Source organism: Hyla sarda, chromosome 6 (assembly GCF_029499605.1).
Source record: "Hyla sarda isolate aHylSar1 chromosome 6, aHylSar1.hap1, whole genome shotgun sequence".
Lineage (NCBI taxonomy): Eukaryota > Metazoa > Chordata > Amphibia > Anura > Hylidae > Hyla > Hyla sarda.
Genome location: NC_079194.1, coordinates 154,251,432 through 154,265,734, shown reverse-complemented (window position 1 = coordinate 154,265,734; position 14,303 = coordinate 154,251,432).

Sequence of the window (14,303 nt, the reverse complement as noted above, 5' to 3'; positions counted from 1 at the left end):
TTTAGGCCTCAAATGCGCATGGGGCTCTCTCACTTCTGTCGTATTTCAAGGCAACAGTTTACAGTTATCATCGTACTCGGGAGAAATTGCATTACAAATTTTGGGGGGATTTTTCTTCTTTTACCCCTTATGAAAAGGTAAAGTTGGGGGCTACACCAGCATGTTAGTGTAATTTATTTTTTATTTTTACACTAACATGCTGGTGTTGCCCCATACTTTTCATTTTCACAAGAGGTAAAAGGAGAAAAAGACCCCCAAAATTTGTAACGCAATTTCTCCCGAGTACGGAAATACCCCATATTTGTACGTAAAATGCTCTGTGGACGAACTACATGGCTCAGGAGTGAAAGAGCGCACCATGTACATTTGAGGCCTAAATTGGTGATTTGCACAGGGGTGGCTGATCGTTACAGTGGTTCTGAAATGAACGCAAAAAAAACGTGTGATTACATGTGACCCCATTTTGGAAACTACACCCCTTACGGAATGTAACAAGGGGTATAGTGAGCCTTAACAACCCACAGGTCTTTGACATATTTTCGTTAAAGTTGGACATGAAAATTAAAAATTTGTTTTTTTTCCCTGAAATGCTGGTGTTACCCCAAATTTTTCATTTTCACAAGGGGTAATAGGAAAAAAGCCCCCCAAAATTTGTAACCCCATTTCTTCTGAGTATATAAATACCCCATATGTGGATGTAAAGTGCTCTACGGGCGAACTACAATGCTCAAAAGAGAAGAAGCGCCATTGGGCTTTTTGAGAGAGAATTAGACTATAATTGAAGGCTATGTGTGTTTACAAAGCCCCCATGGTGCCAGAACAGTGGACCCCCTCCACATGTGACCCCATTTTGGAAACTACACCCCTCACGGAATGTAACAAGGGGTGCAGTAAGCATTTACGCCCCACAGGTGTCTGACAGATTTTTTGAGCAGTCGTCAGTAAAAATGAAAAATAAAATTTTTCATTTGCACAGCCCACTGTTCCAAAGATCTGTGAAATGCCAGTGGGGTGTAAATGCTCACTGCACCCCTTATTAAATTCTGTGAGGGGTGTAGCTTCCAAAATAGTATGCCATTTTTCATTTGCACAGCCCACTGTTCCAAAGATCTGTCAAATGCCAGTGGGGTGTAAATGCTCACTGCACCCCAAAATAGTATGCCATGTGTTTTTTTTTTTTTGCTGTTCTGGCATCATGGGGGCTTCCTAAATGGGACATGCCCCCAAAAACCATTTCAGCAAAATCCGCTCTCCAAAAGCCCAATGTCGCTCCTTCCCTTCTGAGCCCTCTAGTGCACCCGCAGAGCACTTTACATCCACATATGAGGTATTTCCTTACTTGAGAGAAATGGGGTTGCAAATTTTGTGGGGCATTTTCTCCTATTACTCCTTGTGAAAATGAAAAGTGTGGGGTAACACCAGCATTTTAGTGTTAAAAATTTAATTTTTCATTTTCATGTCCCACTTTAACGAAAGTTCGTCAATCACCTGTGGGGTGTTAAGGCTCACTGGACCCCTTGTTACGTGTCTTGAGGGGTGTAGTTTCCAAAATAGTATGCCATGTGTTTTTTTTGTTTTGTTTTTTTTGCTGTTCTGGCACCATAGGGGCTTCCTAAACGTGACATGCCCCTCAAAAACCATTTCAGAAAAATTCACTCTCCAAAATCCCATTGTTGCTCCTTCCCTTCTGAGCCCTCTATTGTGCCCGCAGAACACTTGACATACACATGAGGTATTTCCTTACTCAAGAGAAATTGGGTTACAAATTTTAGAGGGCTTTTTCTCCTATTATCCCTTGTAAAATTTAAAAAACTGGGTCTACATGAACATGCGAGTGTAAAAAATGAAGATTTTGAATTTTCTCCTTCACTTTGCTGCTATTCCTGTGAAACACCTAAAGGGTTAACAAACTTTCTGAATGTCATTTTGAATACTTTGAGGGGTGCAGTTTTTTATAATGGGGTCATTTATGGGGTATTTCTAATATGAAGGCCCTTCAAATCCACTTCATAACTGAACTGGTCCCTGAACAATTCTGATTTAGAATTTTTTTTTGAAAAGTTGGAAAATTGCTGCTGAACTTTGAAGCCTTCTGATGTTTTCCAAAAGTAAAAACATGTCAACTTTAGGATGAAAATATAAAATAGACATATTGTATTTGTGAATCAATATAAAATTTATTTGGAATGTCTGTTTTCCATACAAGCAGAGAGCTTCAAAGTTAGAAAAAGGCAACATTTTAAAATTTTTCATCTCATTTTGGAATTTTTCACCAAGAAATGATGCAAGTATCGACAAAAATTTACCACTAACATAAAGTAGAATATGTCACAAAAATTTTTATCTCTGAATCAGAATGGAAAGTAAAAGCATCCCAGAGTTATTGATGCTTAAAGTGACAGTGGTCAGAATTGCAAAAAATGCTCCCATCCTTAGGGTTATAATGGGCTCCGTCCCCAAGGGGTTGAATGTCGACAGATAGTTCACCCTGACACTGATGCTCCCTGAGCCTGCAGGACAGCTTGAATATGTTTGGAACTTGTTTGGGGCTGCTTATCCACCATCCGGACTCCTTTAATCGCTCCTCATAGCTAAGATGTTCCATGCCCCATATTAGTTTAGTAGCACGTCTCTGCACCCTTTCCAGCTCCGCAGTGTCCCTTTTATGTACAGGCGACCAAAACTGAACAGCATATTCCAGGTGAGGCCGTACCAATGCTTTATAAAGGGGGAGTATTATGTCCCTGTCCCTTGAGTCCATGCCTCTTTTTATACATGATAATATCCTGCTGGCTTTGGAAGCAGCAGCCTGACATTGCATGCTATTCTGTAATCTGTGATCTACAAGTACACCCAGATCCTTCTCTACCAGTGACTCTGCCAGTTTAATCCCCCCTAAGACATACGACCGTCTGTTCCTCATACTAAAACATACAAACAAATAATTGCAAGAGACTTGCAGAAAACTGGTTGGATAACAGTGATATAATAGGAGCTCTCAGTTTTTGCCAAGCTGGTTTTGCATCATCCTGTTGGCAGGCACCCATTACCTCTGGGCACATACACCGGCCGTTCATACTTCTCAGTAACTATCAGTCCCTTGTTTGCTTTTAATCTATGGTTGGTATCGTCCATTATGTACATTTCAGTTGATTCTGTTCAGCTGCAGAGAAATAGTTTATTGTTTTAGCTGAGCTGTACTTGGAGTTGGGGGCTAACCAGTCCCTTGAACCAAACCCCTACCTAGCACAGAAGTACTTGACTCCTATTTTACACTGCTTTCTACACTTGATGTAATGAAGGCAGTATGGCCCTTGATTGTATCCCCCTTTCTTCAGTTTCCAATGTGAGGGTACCTATCTGGCTCATACAATCATAGAGGGTGAAGATTGAGCCGGGATTCCCCTTTTCATAAGAGCTATGAAGTTTCATAGGAGGTTGCTTTTTTGTGAAAAGCTAGAGCTCAAAGCTTTAGATGGATACGATATAGGTAGATTGGAAAACTTCTCTTAAAGGGCTACTCCACTGCTAGACATCTTATCCTATATCGAAAGGATAGGGGATAAGATATCTGATCGCTGGGGTCCTGCTGCTGGGGTCCCCCACAATCTCCCGCAGAACCAGGCATTCTAAACAAACACCGGGTTCCTGTAGCAGTGGTCATGATGTCATGGCCACACCCTCTTGTGATGTCATGCCATGCCCCCATTCATGTCTATGGGAGTGGGCGTGTCAGCCAAAATGCCCCCTCCCATAGACATGAATGGGGGGGGCGTGGCGTGGTGTCACAAGGCGGCGTGGCTGTGACATCACAGCCTCTGGCTCCTAGCATTCTGAACAAAATGTTCAGAATGCTGGAGCACCGGAGTACGCCTTTAAGGATGACATTTTTGTATCTGATTTATTTCATAACAGAGCCACCATTGATTTCAATAAACTTTTATTTCATCCACACTACGGACATTTGGCCAGCGGATAGGAAAGAAAACTTAAAAAAAAAAAAAGCATGACAACTGTAATCAGGTTGTGTGTGGTATTACAGTTCAGTTCCATTCCCGAGCACAGGTGTGATGCTGATTTTGGAAGAAATTAGCTCTGTTTTTCTATTGCAGACTAACCTCTTTGTTCACATGGCAAAATTTTGTGCAGAATTCTGCACAAAAATTCTGCAACAGCAGAGTCCCATTGATTTCATGGCGGAATTCCTACGGCATGTTTCTGCCACTGAAATCCTGATTACGGAGACTTCGCAGAAAGAATTGACGTGTCTATTCATACTGTGGGGCCCGCACGGAAATGCATTCCTGTCTATGAGATGGCACGTTTCCAAGTGGTCCTAGCGCCAGCAAGTTCTGCTGGCGCTCCATTGACATTCAACCATTTGCAGACATTCAACCGTTTGAACATCTGGTCACCAGTCTGGTCACTAGGCTTAATATTAAGCGGAGACTTCCTCTTCTGTACAGATCACTGTCCAGCAATGTCCTCCTTATCCCAGACAGGAATCCAGGGAAAGGTGATTTACACAGCTCTGAATCCCCCTCCTCAGAGTGACAGAGCATGCCTAGAAACCTTTGCCATTCATGTCATTGGATCACCTCAAGACTATTGTTGTCTGAGGCTTGCAGAAAAGCATATCTTGGCGTTAAACACAGACCAGGCAAGATGGCTGCTCCTATAAAAAATATACAAAAATTAAAATAATTTACAATAGGAGGGAGAAAAAGATTAGAAAAATAACAGGTTGCAGTATCTGGCTATAATAGAAAAAAATCTAGGTAATACATTAGCTTAAACAGTACAGCTATAAATGAATATCACTCTGACCTTTTGGCTTTACATATCAGCTGCATCCCAAGATCTGTTTTAAGTAGCTGTGACAGCTTTATGGCTACAGATGACTTGGCTGTTACCTATAGGATGCTAATAGTTGTGCATCTTGTGACAGGACTAAGCACAGATCATGTGCTTTAAATAACATGTCATAAAGCAGAGGTCATATTTCCTTCTTTATGATCGTGTGATCACACACTTTCACTGTGCCATTAAAATCCTGGTATTAAGCAATACAAACGAAAGCAGTTCTCCCACAGGCTGAAATTTATACTGCGGGATCTGTGTTATATTCATTTCACTGATGCATTAGCCTTCTCCACTGGAAAGAAATTATAGGAGCCATAGTGTGACTAGGCCAATGTTGATCTAAGAAGGATGATTTTTTTCTGGCCTAGGGGATCAGGTGTGTAGGAGGCTTCTGTTGCAAAAAGTTCCTTTGCATCCAAGTACTTTTTTGTGATCCTGAAATATATTACTAATATAAAACTGGTAAACTTCTGTTTATCTGTCCCATTATTAAGGCCTTCTAATTTTTAACAAACAAAAAAAAGTTTCTTAACAGTTAGTAATCGAAGTGCAGCTTTCTTTTACCGCCTGCTGAAAGTGCACAAGAACATATAAAGTAGTCGAGGTAAGCATATAATTTCTGCACAGCTGTCCCTTTTCAGCAATTCATAAAAAAAAGGTCAACCTACCATCAAACCTCATAACTTCAACAGCGCTGATCATGGAAGAGGATTATCGATTTGTCACCCTTGATGTAACCTCTATATATTCAACTCGAAATTTAAGAGAATCCTTTCTATTTGCTGCAGATGTTGGATATCTGTTAGGGTATGACAGCAAACTTTTCCCTTCCTGGAGTTGATAATGGTTGCCAAACCTTTAAAACTGCATTTTATTTCTCAGTCGAGTGTCAAGGAGGCAGGGCCCAGCTGTTGAAGTGCCAAAGACTGGCGCACTTCCTTGCTGAACCTCACCTCGACTGGCGTACAGAGCTCAGTATGTCAATCAAGGAGGGGCTGACATGTGAGGGCAATCTGCTTATCAGATGTGGCACTTGAGCAGCTAGGCTCTTCCTCCTTGACACTTTGCTCGTCAGCTCCAGGAAAAAGTTCAGTTTGCTTTATACCATAATATCTATCCAACAGTATTGACAGCTCTTAGCATCATACAGAGCTGACAAATTCCTCAAAAATAGTAATGGCCTACTTGAAAAATTAGGGCTATCTAAAAGATGGCCAAAATATTTTTTTACTTGATGGTTCAGGAATTTTATTAACGCATAGCATCTTCACATACAATAGGGTACTTTTCTATCAAATACTGAGGGTACTCAGTTTGTACCCAGCTTCGCTGATTTGTTCATAGGTAGATGTGAGTACCAATATATTGCAGATTGCCCCTAGTTTTCCAATCAAATAATACGGTGGTATAGTGTTATAATGCAACCTTTTTTTTTTGCCTATGTACCCCTTGCCAGTTGATTTTCAAAAAAAGTGTACCCCCCCCATATTAGGGATATGTTTGTAATTAATAAAGATGCTTTTATTTCAAATTCATATGCTTTACTTTACTTCATATCCTCTATCCAGCCTCCTGCTCATTTTCCTATCTCCCTATGCCCCTTGATTCTTTCATCTCCCCAGGAGAGTTTGTTTTGTTTCAGATTTTAAATTCTGTTTATAAATAGCCAATGGTGAAGTGACGTCAGATAGTACAAGCAACCACTGCTTTCTTCTCTTAAAGTCAGGGGGACCAGATTTTGAGGAAACAACAAAAACAATAAAAAAAAAAACACAACGGGACACCAATTAAAGGGGTACTCCACTTTCCAGCATTCGAAACTAAATATTCCGAACGCTGTTTTTGCGCTGTAGGGGTTGGCCACGCCCCTCATGATGTCACTGCCACACCCCCTCAATGCAAGTCTAAGGGACAGCTGTCCCACCCCTCCCATAGACTTGCATTGAGGGGCCGTGTCCGTGACATCACGAGGGGCATGGCCGACCCCCGCAGCACGAAAAGAGCATTTGGAACATTTAGTTCCAAACACTGGCCAGTGGAGTACCCCTTTAAAGATACAAATTTGCCCTAAAAAAATGGCCATATGAATACATATCAGAAAAAGAATGAATAAAAGGGATCAAACAGTGCCATTAAAACAAAAGTTTTGCCGATCTACAGATCTTGGTGCAAAAAATTAGCCCTCAAATTTTCACAGGTGACACCTTCTCTCTGTACGTATCATTGTTTATTTGGATTATTGTATATATGCTTTATAATTGGGATATATATTTCACACATTTGGGTGTGCATCATTGCAGTGTTTTTCTTTGCTTTTGTTTTGTACTATTTGTAGTTTATACTCAATAAATATTCATGGCAGAGCCCCCCACCAAGACTTACAAATTTGACTTGTGTAGGTATTTTGTTAACCAAATCTTTGTTATAGGTTTAACAGTAAAGGGGGTAAATACATATGCACTTAACACGTTTCAGATTTTTATTTGTAACTAAGTTTTCCCCCCACTGCCAAATGATGGACTATTATGTGTTAGTCCATTATATAAAAGCACAATGAAATACATTTGAATCTTTAGTTATACCATGACAAAATGTAGAACAGTACAAGGGGTGGATACTTATGCAGGGTACTTTATGCAGCTGCTTGTCTCTGCACCTTTGCTGCCTGTCTTGAACTTCTGCTATGTTGACTACGCTACTGCCTTATCCTCCTGTACCTCACCTTGCCCAGCTACCTGTGTGGTCGAGCCGTTTCAGGGGTAGCGATCTGGGTGTCACCTGCCGCAGCAAGCCGATCCTGCCTTGTGGAGGGCTCTGGTGAAGACCAGCGGCACCTTAGACTCCGCTCCCCGATACAGTTCGAGTCATCAGCCACGCAGGTTAGAGGATCCACATCCAGCTTCATTACAACAAGATCCGGCCATGGATCCCACTCGGGTTCCTCTGCCCCATAGTCCAGATCTCGCTTCCACCATGGCGCTCCAGTCCCAGCTGTTGGCCCAGCAGGCACAGCAGATGAGCCAGTTATCCGCCTTGATGCAGCAGTTGTTAACTGTTCAACAGCAACTATCACGACCACAGCCTCCTCCTGCTCCGGCGGTGCCTTCTGCTCCTGCAGTTGTCTCCGGTTCTAGACTCCGCCTGTCTCTTCCCGAGAAATATGAGGGGGATCCCGAGTCTTGTTGTGGTTTCGTAACTCAGTGCTCCATGCACATAGAACTCATGGCGGATCTGTTCCCTACGGAAATAGCAAAGGTGGCCTTCATCCTCAGTCTTTTAACTGGAAGGGCTTTGGCCTGGACAACTCCGCTTTGGGACCGCGGTGATGCTCTCACTACCAATCTCCAGGCGTTCCTGACGGAATTTCGGGGTGTCTTCGAAGAACCTGCTCGAGCTTCCTCTGCTGAGACGGCATTGCTGAGCCTTACTCAGGGCAACTCCTCTGTGGGCGAGTATGCCATTCACTTTCGTACCCTGGCATTGGAGTTAGAATGGAATGAAGAAGCTCACTGTGCCACCTTCAAGCGAGGACTGTCAAGTCAAATCAAGGACGTTCTCGCTACCCGGGAATATCCATCTAATCTCAATAACCTTGTACAGTTGGCATCCCAGATTGATATCCGTTTCTCAGAGTGACGTGAGGAACTACGCCAAGAAAGGGAGTCTGCACGACCTCGGCGCTTTCCAGCCTTCCAGCAACCACTGCAACCTTCTCCCTTGCCTCCCGCAGTGGAGGCTATGCAGGTGGATCAATCTTGCCTGACCCCGCAGGAAAGGACTTGCCGACGAACTGAGGATTTCTGCCTATACTGTGCCAGTGTGGATCACTTCCTAAAAGACTGTCCTCTGTGTCTTCAGTCAGGGAAACGCTAGCATCTAGGGTTTGTGGGAGAGGCCTCCCTAGGTGTGAATATCACCTCTCCATGCTTAAATATGATGGTCCTGCTTTTTCTACCTTCCAAAGAGATCATCTCCGTTATTGCCTTTCTGGACTCTGGGAAATTTTATTGATGCTTCCCTAGTGCATAGGCATCGTCTGCCGGTGTCCCGCCTGTTAAAGCCTCTCTTCATCTCCTCGGTGAATGGTGAAAGACTGGATTGTACCGTGCTATATAGCAGAGAACCATTGACTATGCAGGTTGGAGTCTTGCATAGGGAGAACTTGTCCATCTATCTTCTCCCACATTGTACTTCTCCTCTTTTGCTTGGCCTACCATGGTTGCAACTCCATGCTCCGCAGCTGGATTGGAAAACTGGAGAAGTTCTTCGCTGGGGTCTGCATTGCAACAAAAACCTTATCCACATACGTATCACAAAATTGGAACCATCCTCTTGTCCACTGCCTGGTTTGCCTTCCTTTCTTCTGGACTATGATGATGTCTTCAGTGAAAAGCAAGCCGAAATGTTACCACCACATCGCCCCTATGATTGTCCAATTGACTTGCTACCAGGCACCACACCTCCCAGGAGCAGAATCTACCCTTTATCTGTTCCTGAGACTCAGGCCATGTCTAATTATATCCAGGAGAACCTTCAGAAGGGATTCATCAGGAAGTCCTCCTCCCCTGCCGGAGCTGGTTTCTTCTTCGTGGAAAAGAAAGACGGGTCTCTACGACCACGCATCGACTACCATGGTCTGAATAAAATTACTGTAAAGAACCGCAACCCACTTCCTTTAATCTCGGAGTTGTTTGATCGTCTGCGAGGTGCCAAAATCTTCTCTAAATTGGATCTTCGTGGGGCCTATAATTTGATTCGTATACGAGAAGGGGATGAATGGAAGACCGCAGTTAATACTCGTGACGGACACTTTGAGTATCTTGTGATGCCATTCGGACTCTGCAATGCTCCAGCAGTTTTTCAGGAGTTCATTAAGGATATTTTCCGTGACCTCCTGTACTACTGTGTCGTTGTTTACTTGGATGACATACTCATCTACTCGCCCAATGTCCAGTCTCATCGCTCTCACCTAAGTCAAGTCTTACAAGTGTCTCTGAGTAAATCATCTCTATGCTAAACTAGAGAAATGTACATTTGAAAAAAAACAGCCTTCCATTTCTGGGGTATATTACTACAAGTCAAGGCCTCCAAATGGATCCCAACAAGCTGTCCGCAGACTAGACTGGCCTCAACCTTCGGGCTTGAAAGCACTTCAGCGCTTTCTTGGCTTTGCCAATTACAATCGACAGTTTATTCCTCACTACTCCACTCTGGTAGCTCCCATCGTCTCGCTTACCAAGAAGACTGCTAATCCAAGAGTCTGGACTCCTGAGGCTGAAGAAGCTTTCAAACAGTTAAATAGTCTGCCTTTGCTTCGGCTCCTGTTCTGTCTGGACCCCATCCTAGCAAGCTATTTATAAAGTAGATGCTTTGTCTGTTGGAGCAGGTGCAGTGTTGACATAGAAGTCTTCTAAGGGAAGAACTTTAACCTGTGGATTTTTCTCCAAAACCTTCTCCCCTGCAGAGAAAATTACACCATCGGAGGCACTGTACACCCGCTTACTGTCTATTCCGACCACAAGAATTTGCTCTATCTCCAGTCTGCTCATCGGCTCCATCCCCGACAGACTCGTTGGTCTCTGTTTTTCTCCAAGTTTAACTTCTTAATCCACTTCTGTCCTGCAGAAAAGAATCTTTGTGCAGACGCTCTGTCCAGATCCTCCAATGTTCAAGGCCTGGAATCCCATTCTCAACATATTATTTCCCAAGATCATCTCATCTAAGCAGAGTCCTCAAATGGGGTCATTCCTCTTTATTGGACGGTCATGGTAGAATTCGTAAGTCCAGACAGCTCATTTGCCCGACAGTATTGGTGGCCCACTCTAAAACAGGATGTTGTCGATTTTGTCTGAGCATGTCAGTTTGTACCCAGAACAAGACTCCTCGTTCCAAGCCTGTTGGTCTACTACATCCTTTGCCTGTTCCAGAGCAACCCTGGACCGATATTGCAATGGACTTTATCACCGATCTTCCCTCTTCTGGCGGTAATACGGTTATTTGGGTTGTTGTGAATAGGTTCTCTAAAATGGCTCATTTTGTGCCCTTACCTGGATTACCCTCTGCACCACAGCTTGTCAAGTTGTTCCTCTGCCATATCTTCCGCCTGCATGGATTGCCCTCCCATATTGTCTCTGACCGAGGAGTCCAATTTGTCTCTAGGTTCTGGAGGGCCCTCTGTTCACGCCTTCAAGCTAAATTGGATTTCTCTTCGGGTTACCGCCCTCAATCCAATGGATAGGTTTGAAAGAGTAAACCAGGTCTTGGAAGACTATCCCTGCCATTTTGTTTCCGCTCGCCAAGACGACTGGGCCGATCTGCTACCCTGGGCCGAGTTTTCATACAACCATAAGGATTCTGAATCCTCTGGGTCTTCTCCTTTCTTTGTAGTTTATGGACTTCATCCTCGTCCTCCTTTACCCTTGTCCACTTCCTCCAGAGTTCCCATGGCAGATAATCAAGTGCAGAACTTTGTCTCCATCTGGCAAAAGACACGTGGCTCTCTTCTGCATGCCGCTACTCGCATGAATTCACAAGTGGACAAGAAAAGACGTCCTCCTCCAGAATTCTCTCCAGGGGACAAAGTGTGGTTGTCTTCAAGTTCATCCATTTTTAAGTTCCATGTTATAAACTGGGCCCTCACTATTTGGGTCCCTACAAGTCCCTGTGGCTTATTCTCTCCATCTGCCCTCTTCTCTCTGGATCCAGAATTTTTTTCATGTATCCCTCTTGAAACCTGTCATCCATAACTGCTTCTCTAAAAAAGTCATCATTCCTACTCCCATCTCTGGTACCTCCGATATTTATGTCGTCAAAGAAATTTTGGACTCCAAGTTGGTCAGAGGAAAACGTTTTTTCCTTGTGGATTGGGAAGGATTTGGCCCGGAGGAAAGATCTTGGGAGCCGCAGGACAACATTCTAGACCGTGACCTTATCCACAAGTTTTTGTCCTCAAAAAAGAGGGGGAGACCAAAGGGGGAGGGTACTGTTATGTCCCGCGCTCCGACCACCTGCACCGGCCGTGAGCGCAGTGTTCACTTGTTCCCGGCTGTCAACGGGGCTGGGATTTGCATCATGGGACGCTCCCGCATGCGAATCTCAGCCCGTCACTTACCCTGTACGGCTGCCGCCTCCTCCGCTGTGTCTGTGTCTGCGTGCGCTGAAGCTCTGAAATTTAAAGGGCCAGTATGCCCATAATTACTGTTTGCACCTGACACTATCTTAGTTAGGGTATTTTATAATATAGTGTCTGTACCTGTGTGTGACGGTTTTCTCACAATTCTTATGTGATTTTCACCCCACTATTTATTTTTACCAGCATACAAAATGACTGTTGTTTCAGATTTTTCCCAGCTTGCAATACATGCAATACTCACTAGTCAGCTGATGACAGGGAGCCTGTCTGCTTCAATGGGTGGAGGGATCGCTTGCTGGGAGAGAGAACAATCTGCAACTAAGGCAACAGCTGTGGGCACCCTGATTGAAAACCATAGGTCTTTTGTTTCAATGGGTGGGGAGGCTGATGCGTGGGAGGGAGGAAAATGGAATTGTGGGATTTGTGGTCAAAAAAAGAAAAGTCAAACAGGAAATACAAGTTTACAAACAGCTAGCCACAGTGTTATGGTAATCTCACAGCCATGTAGCCCCAAGACAAGTGCAGATCCTTCTTAAGCATGTCCATTACTGCCTGCCAGGTACGTACTAAGATCACCTTATGGTGGATAACCCTTTAAGCATTTTAACTGGGGTGGACTGACACCTTATGGGGCTTCCTGGGCAAAAGAAGATCACACTCCTTTAAGCACACTCATGTCTCTCTCTTAGGCGGCCTTTACATGCTGAGATCTCACAGTGATAAGAATGTGGTGAGTGCCACCATGCTCCTATTAGAATTGAATCATCCCTCTGGTAATTAACGGTCAGAAAGAAGTCGTAATGCTGGTGATTCCTTCCTTTATTAACCTACACTTACAACCTGTACTCACTGTTGTGCTGCCTTTACTTGACGGGGAGAGCTGGATTGCAGTAACCACATTACTATAATTCTATGGGATCTCAGAATGTATAGATTGCCTGAGATTGTATAGATTGCCTGAGATTGCCGGCTGTGAGCGCCCTTTGCTCATGCCCCTGCTGCTGGCAGGGCTGGGATTTGCATCGCGGAACGCGCTCGCATGCGAATCCCAGCCCATCACTCACCTTCCTCATCTTCTGCCTCTCCGTGTCCTCGCAGCCAGGCGCGCGTGCCCCCTCCTCCTAGGGTGCGCGGGCGCGGAGCTCTTACTCAGAGCTCATTTAATCAAGTGTCTACACCTGTTCCCTGACCTTAAATATCAGCTCCTCCCTTGTTCCCCAGACGGTTCTTTGGTTGCCTAGTGCCATAGTGAAAGTCCTGTGTCCCTGTTACCGTGTACCTGTTCCTTACCTACCCTGCACCTCTGTTACCTGCCCTGACCTTTAGCCATCTTGTCACATCTTGCCAGTCTCCTTCTGTGCCAGACCACCTCCCAGCTACATGTGTGGACGAGTCATGCCAGGAGTAGCAACCTGGGTGCCGCCTGCCAAAGCAAGACCATCCCGCTTTGCATCTTACACTCCGCTCCCTGGCACGGCTCATGTCATCATCCACACAGGCCCAGAGGATCCACCACCTGCCATGACCCCTTACAAATTACACTCAGACAACCAATGCAGCTCTGGAGGTGACTGCAGTATAAGACATGACGTAACAGCAGAATAATGAGTACAGCTCTGGGGGTGACTGGAGTTGTAGACCTGCTATACACATATCACTCTTATACATAGATAGGTTAAAAGGGAAGGGTTCCTTCACAGAAGTAATAGAAATGTGGATGCACCCCCTCTAGCTATCTTCCTGAACTACTGTTATATACAGACCTCCAGCTTGCACGCTTCCTGATCTTGAAAAACAAGTTCTAGGTGGACAGGCCCCTGGGCATTGCTTGAGTGCCCAAACTGTCTGTGCCGCCCCTGATTATAAATACTGCTTGTTATCATTACATATCTGGTCTTGCATAGCATCACTGGTACCAATATTAGAGGCTATAGCCTATATATAAGATGATCAGCACACATAGTGCTGAGCTGCTTACTAAAATCTGCTGTTTTTTTTTATTTGTGCAGAATGTTGCACAGACAGGTCTCTTTTAGAAACAGCATTGAAATCATGGTATATTGAATATGAATTGGACTGAAAAACAGCATGCTTACAATCTGATTCTGTCATCATCAGCCAAGGTCAACCAGGCTTGGCCATTATGCAAGCAGGTAATAAATCTAAGTGGAGGGAGAGATGGTAAATAATTACCTGGCATTGTCACCTGCTTAACTCATTACCAGGCCCTGTGGGTAGAGAACTTCGAACGTTTGCTGGTAAAATAGTTGCAGTTTATGGATACTACAGCTATAAAGTTCTGAGCCGC